Source organism: Hippoglossus stenolepis, chromosome 16 (assembly GCF_022539355.2).
Source record: "Hippoglossus stenolepis isolate QCI-W04-F060 chromosome 16, HSTE1.2, whole genome shotgun sequence".
NCBI classification, from domain to species: Eukaryota; Metazoa; Chordata; class Actinopteri; order Pleuronectiformes; family Pleuronectidae; genus Hippoglossus; species Hippoglossus stenolepis.
Genome location: NC_061498.1, coordinates 15,403,668 through 15,411,362, shown reverse-complemented (window position 1 = coordinate 15,411,362; position 7,695 = coordinate 15,403,668).

The window sequence follows — 7,695 nt, the reverse complement described above, 5'->3', positions numbered from 1 at the left end:
ATGACATCACCCACTGCTTTGTGACCTTTCGTTTTGAGGCTTCAAAGGCCAGCGCCATATTGTTTGTTTTTGAGAGTTGGAGGCCCACCTACATCTGCAACCTGCACCCATTGGACGGTACTCGCTGTCAATCACACGGTATCCACGTCACCATCTATCTGACTATGGATTGGACCATAATTCATTAAACCTCATGCTGTGCTGCAAAAGAAGACTTGAAATTAAAGTTTGAGACCATAATCCCCTGGAAAAGTTTTACTGAAGTTATAAATCAAGTGAAGAGTAGAGTCATTTTCTCATAAATTTCTCTAGAAACAATCAGTGGACTTGCCCTCTGCTGGTCGTTTGAGAGAATACAGATTTCAGGCTGCTTCTAAATTGGCCTCACTTTCCAGACCCAGAGTCTAACTCCCTTTTTGTATACAGTCTATGTCACAAACATAACACACTGTACACCTCGCTCTTGGTTCCCATCCAAGTCAGTGATTGGTTTATAGTTGAGGAAACCAAAACAGGGTGTGTGTTAAAAAGAAATATCTTTGCTGAGACAAGCTTATTTTGTTCAGTGGGCTCATTCATTTCTGTTTGGGAGACATGTTGAAGTTACATACTTTCTGTTCCTCACTTAGAAAGTGAAGAGTAAATCTGTCAGTAAGAGAGGTTGCTCTATTTCTTCTGTGTCAATCACTATAGGACAAGGATGTACAAATGCAACGTGTGGAGCTCAACCAACAATGAGCTGATCCTACTAATAAGTGTTGCCTTGGCAGCCACAGCCTCATATAGGACCCATCCTGTTTGCAGGAAGGAATAAACAAAGAAAGAACTGAGATATGGTACAAAAGAAGCAGGCGGCAAATGTTGAGAATGTCAACTATAAGGTAAAATAAACTATTGAGCTGCTTTCAGATATAAACTGAACTTCAGATAATCTCCTGACACTCTCCAGAGCGGCTGTATGTGAGAACGCAAATATCTGAGAGAGAGAGGCTCCTGACGATCTCTGCAAATAAAGTTGTGTAAAATATTGTTATAGCAATAAAGAATAATATGGATAAATCTGTTATGATAAGACCCTGGCTGCCTACATACATACTGTAAATACATTCATATTTAAAATTTAATTTTCAGTCTTCTACGTAGCGGTAATGATGCAACACCCACACATTCACGTAGAGAGAGAATAATACAATCTGCGAGGATTGCGTCACACTTACGATGTTTGAGAGTCTGCTGCACAAAGAGACATGAAATACACGGTTATGGTTACAGGGATCAGACCTAACTGCTCCTGCCAGTGAGCTTCAAAGGGACACAGTGCGGCCTTACACAGTGTAACACAGAGAACAAAAAACACCTCCCTGGGAATTCATCGTCCTCAGTGAAGTTTGAATTCCTGCACTTGTCTGATACAGCGCTTCCTCCCCTGTCTTACGTCCAGCGAGCCCTCGAGTTATCCCTGAATGGCAATTATAGCGATGCCTGATGCTTCCTCGCCTTCAGCAGAAGCAGAGAGAAGATGACAGACGTGATTAGGTGATTAGGTCTCATCCTTCGACCTGCAGTTACAGATGCGGGCAGGGCTGTTGTGTATCTAACCTCATCACTGCCGTATTAGCTCCAGCCGCTGAGGAGAGTACGAAGCTAATGATGGAAAGAACTCTCCACACGGGCATCGTGATTAGTCAAGGGCCTGGGCTGGTCGTTATTTATCGGGGGATGTGATGAATAAAACATAAACTGTCAACCAATGGTAATGAGAGATGAGAATTTTTATAGAAACACAGCAGAAAGAAAACTTAAGAGGGCAGAAGTGGACAATACATGCAGGAGAGCTCCACAAACTGACAGAATGTGTTGCTACATATGGATGAAAACCAATTTGGAGCCATGTAAATTGAAGTTTGGGTCTTAGTTTCTAGGCTTCTGTGAAGCATTTTAAACTACATTTTGAGAAGTGCTTTATAATTAAAGATATTATTATCATATTGTAATACATTCAGATGTATTAAAACTATCATGCTTTGAACATAGAAAAGAAATCTGACAGTTGACCAAATTATATCAGCATGATATATTCTGCTATAATATATAACATAACATCTAAAAGATTGTATGTACAGTATTTACATTTTTTCATCTCTGTAACTCCCTGCACACTCTATGTCCTGGCATGTTAAAGTAGCTTTGGTTCATGCAGAATGATTCAGTGTGAGCGAAGCAATTTATCACCGGAAATGGCGGGCGAGCAGAACAGAAGAGGCGTCACTGATAAATGGAGGTGAGGGGAAACGGTACAATGAAGATTACAGATAGTGAGAAAGAAGCCGGTCTCGGTCCTTGACCCGTCCGGTGCCAGCCCACCTTCTCTGTATTCATGTGAGCTATGGGCTGCTCCTACACCACACATATTACTCTGTGAAATGCACAGTTCTGATCGCTCATGCTTTGCCAGTCTAATCGTTTGACCTCCTTTGGGTCGTGTGCACGCATGCAAGGACACACCCGGTGAAATGGCAAATAAATAATTAAATCCATTCTGTTCTGCTACAGTGCCATATGGAGCTTGGCAATACACCGTACAGGAGTGGAGAACATCCCTGAGGACAGAGCAGCACAACTCGCTGGGCAATGAGCCTGGAGTGCGATGTTTTCCAACCACTTCACTGAGTCTTACCAGAGTTATCAAGTGGAGCTTGGTGAAACAACTACAGCCGTTCATCCTCCGACTATCGCAGTGTCAATCCACTGACACACTGTACGGACTCAGCTGAGGTACAAAAAAAGAAGGATCAGGGAAGCCTCACCATCCCCATCCATATAACTGCAGCCATCACTTCTGAGAACATGAGCATTTTACTTGCAATCAAACACACACACACACACACACACACGCGCACGTACGCACACACGCACGCGCGCGCGCACACACATGCACACAAGACCTGAATACAAGCTCCTCCAGGTTGTGAAAACTTTAACAGGAAACAGCAATGAAAGAGTAATGAAGGCAGTTTGAATCGATTGATAAAAGCTTCTGCTCGCTCCTGAACTCACACAAACACAAATATTAAAGCCTGACAGCAGACCTCTGATGATCAGCAAAACAAAGTAGTGCCACACCAGCTTTTCATTACAGAAGCTTGGATGTTGGGGTCAATGGAACTGATTTACTTTACAAATATGATGGAAGACATAGGCAGAAAATTGAAAGGCAAAATGCAAATGGAGAAAATGCTCCTTATGGTCAAGAAACTAAACTGCTGCTATTAGATTCATTTGTAATAAGCTGAGTTTAATGATGTCACTTCTCACTTATATAGGCTCCGCACCCCCGCCCCCCGCCCCGCACACACACAAAGTAAATGGAATAGGTAATCAATCAATCTCCAATGTGAGCACATTTAGACAAATCCCTTTTTTTTTAACAAAGGTAAAATAGGTTGACCATGCACAGCAGATCTGTCTGGCTCTACTGCCTTCCTAACTATGCCTAAGAAATAAGCAAACAAAATGAACACATTAGCGAACCGTTGCTTTTTTTCACATCCAACTGTTATGGATTAGCATTTTCATGAACGATTTCATGAAAGTCAAACATCAACTCCCTTTTTGCTCTGTTTTTGGACTCTACCAACTCCTGAGTGAAATATGGCTCTAAAGTTGCTAAATGCTCCAACACATTCACCAGCTGCTCTCTATGTGTACAAAGGGTTTAAAGTGCTTGCTGCAGCCAAACATTACACTATGAGAGCATTGAAAATGAACCCTAACATGAAAGCTGTGAAATGGACAGCCAAACACTGAACTGACACCTACTATAGAGATCCATAAAGCCGAGTGAGCGGCAGAGAGATTCATCCCTTCATCACATTAAATCCTTTCGACTCGTTTGAGCCCGCACATCTATCTCTCGCTCTCTTTTCACCCTGTGTTATTTGTTCCCCTTTCTTCAACGTGTGAATGATGTGCTTGTTTTTGTGTGTGTGTCGTCCAGTGTCTCTGCAGCAGCTGGAAGATGCTTGACGTCCTCCCAGGTCTTGGTCTTCATTACGTTTACAATCTATACTGTAAATCATTTACAGTATGTTGTTGTGTTCTGTTAACATGTCATCCATTACCTGTCAGAGGACAGAAAGGGTTGTATGTTGTACGGATTGATTTGTGATAGATAAATAACGTCTGACTTGACTAGACAATGTTTGCTCATTGCCATTTCAAATATTTTTTTATCATAAAAATAGTTGCTTTAAGGAAAACCTTAAAAAGGCCCAGAAATAATCCCAGCGTTACTGAAAACAAGTAAATATGGGTGACGGCACGAACAGTAAAGATGCTAGATTGTGTCTGTGTGGATTGGACTCTATATATATAGATATATATATATATCTATATATATAGCGTTTTTCAAGTCTTATTGACCACTTAAAGCAATAAAATGGTACAAGTCACACTCACACACACATTCGTCCAGTGCCTCTATATGCAGCACTTTTTTCTACACAGCCATCAACAACAACTTAAGGTTCAGTATCTTGCCCAAGGACACTTTGGAATGCAGACTGGAGGAGCCAGAGATCAAACCAGTGACCTCCTGGTGAGTGGACGACCCTCTCCACCTCCTGAGCCATAGCAGCCCTTCCTAATGGTGGGAACCATTTTTATAAGACCCATAGTCACAGCACAACAGGGTGTCAGACTCCATTCAGACCTGATATTTACATCCGTCCTGAGTGATCGGATCACCAGTGCATGGACTGCTCTAAGTTTGAGGTGTGAACGCGCCCTAGACGCCTTGAGGACTCATTTAACATGCGATCACTTAATGCGGAGGTGGTCTGGGATGCATGTGGTCGGATTCTTTTAGCAGTGTGAACTCAAACGTCTCCCGGGCCACATCTGAAGGAGCGTCTACTCAACTCTGCTACAGATTAATTATTTGTGGCCTCAACATTAACATTTCCCACCATGTGTTGATTTTAAATGTTTCTGTTGTTTAAATAGGTAAAATCTTATTTCATTGTAATGCAGCTCATTGATTCCCTCAGCCCCTCCTGACTCTGCCCTCCACCCCTCACACCAACACACACACACACACACACAAACATGTTGACAAAGGACCCATGTGTATCATCACACTGGATAAAAACAACATCATTTGGTCGTGAACATGAATTCTGTGCGTGTGTACTTGCATATCGAGCGGAGGAGAAATCATGTTGTCACAGGAGACACATTTTAATGTCACATGTGAACTGATGAACTTTTCGAATAACTTAGTCTGAACAGGTTCTTACTCACATGATGTCCACTTTCAGTTTAATCTCCAAATTAAGTTATTAAGATAATCTGGCTAAACCACCGGCTTGTATACAACCTGTCTGACTATTTTGTGTTTCTTCCATTTGATCTCAACAGTTTAATTTATGTGTAATGTTATCTTACCTGACAGAAATGATGGCTGGAACTATAAAAATAATATACAATTCATCACAAACCATGATTATCCTTGATAATAAACCTATAAAGTCCTATTGGGTTGATCGGCACAACAACCCTACATCACAGTGAACGCCTGGCCTGTCAAAATAAGATGGGTGAGGGGGAGCGGCGGCACCAGGGAGGTGAGCGATACGCCGACATCCGGAGATATGGTGAATGTGGAGCAGAGACGAAAAGTGATGCAGAGATTAAAATTGAAATAGGTGGGAGAGTGCGAGTGCCACCAGAGGAGAACAGGGGTGTGAAAAGCGGGAGAGAATGAAAAGATATGGTGACAGACAGGAGGTGAGAATGAACGGGGGCCAGACAGAGGGCGACAAGAGGCGACCAGATCCCACGGACTGGACGGACGGATGTGTGAACAAGCGCTGGACAGATGATTAGCACATGTCACTGTGCGGTTTCAGTCCTGCGATGACATGTTGGCAGACTGAGGCGATTAAGAAGCCTGTCACATCAGTGGTGAGAGGAGGGGGGGGGGGGGCACCCTCCACAGGCTGGGGGATGGGGAGGGGGTGGAGGGCCCTGCTGCAACTGGCAGGAAGTGTCTTGTGATTGCGACAATCAGCAACATCGTGTAAAATTAAAATCCCATTTTGAACAAGCCCTGAAAAATAACAGATCCCGAGCTGCTCCACTGTCGCCTTGTATGATCATAACCAGTCTGAAATTAAATGTGTAATATTTGTTGTGTCTCTGCAAATGCTGTGGTATTATTATTATTTTTCTTGTTTAGCTAAGATTTAAAGGAACCAGACAGTTAGCTGTGGTTTCAAATTTTTCTCTTTGGGCAGAAACTGTCGGACACTTTTCACAGATCTAAAGTTCAATGTGTGATACCTCCTCACTGTGCTTGGGAAATGCAGAAGAATTTATACAAAAGATCTTCTTGGAAATCCCTCCAGTAGTCTTTGTTTAATCTTGCCTATAAACAAACGCTGATGAATATATAACCTCCTTGATGAAGGTAATTCTTGTCATCTATCGCCCAAACCTAATTACAGCAATGGTTATGTTAAGGTTTCTTTCAGAAACAACATGTTAATTTAAATCTAAACTTAACCAGTGTGTTTTTGGCTTGGATGTTAGCTCCTGGCTCTTGCACTTTGTATGCCCATTCACTCCAAACATCTCCTGGCGACTCTGCTCCCGATAATAAATGCACTGCTTGACTCATTCCAAAAAAAAAACAAAGTCGCCTCTGAGCAGAATCCAGCCAGCAATTAGGTTTCCAACAAAAGGAATTTGCTTTTAAACTTTAGTCGCTAAGAAACATAATTTCTAGAAGACAAGGTTGGTTTCTGGGAGCTGGCACAGGAGGTGCAGAGCAAATTTATGCTATTTATAGTAATTTTAGAAAAATTATAGTGATTCTCTATATGCACTGCTCCCTGGAATTAGATTCCTAACCAATAAAGTATATTGTAGGGTGACATCACAAGGATCTTAACATTAGAAAGGTTAAAAAAGCACTTACAGCTCAGCTTACGTATTTAATTCAGGGCTGGAGTCAAATGAGGGTGAGATATTCAGTCTCCTCCCTATTACGCACAATAATGAGACGATGGCTCTGTAAATCCCAATGGGAGTTATAAGGGAAACGGCAATAGGGGTCGTGAGAGGGGCAACATGTAAACATGCACATAAACACGGCCAATGGAAGCAGAAAAACGTGGGTTGAATATATTATGTTAACATGAACTAATTCCACTCCAAGCCCTGCCCTGATTTAATAAACCTCATTGATGAACGCGAACACGGCACGCACGTGAGGTAATTGAAAATTCAGCGCTGTGGTGGCATGGAGGAGAAATGTGCAGGAGAGAGGACGGAACATTACCCAGCATTTACATTGTGACTGAGAAATTTATTAGCATGCCTCTGCACACATAGACACACACATCAATTAATGACAAGCACAAATGAAAATTTAGTGGATGAAGCTATATTTTCCAAAGTTTTCCATTTATTGATAACGTTTTTCCATTTAATTAACCAAGGAGAAAGGAAGAGGAAAAAATTGCAATTAATCTTTGAGGGAGAGGAATTGATTGTTCTTTATTTAAAATATGTCACCCGGGGCTAAAGCGGGGAACGGGCTGGCTCACTCTCATGTACAGTTCACTGGTTAATATGGGAATAGGCCTCGACTAATTGAATTGCTGTGTTGTGTCCTGTAACAGATCTTAATCA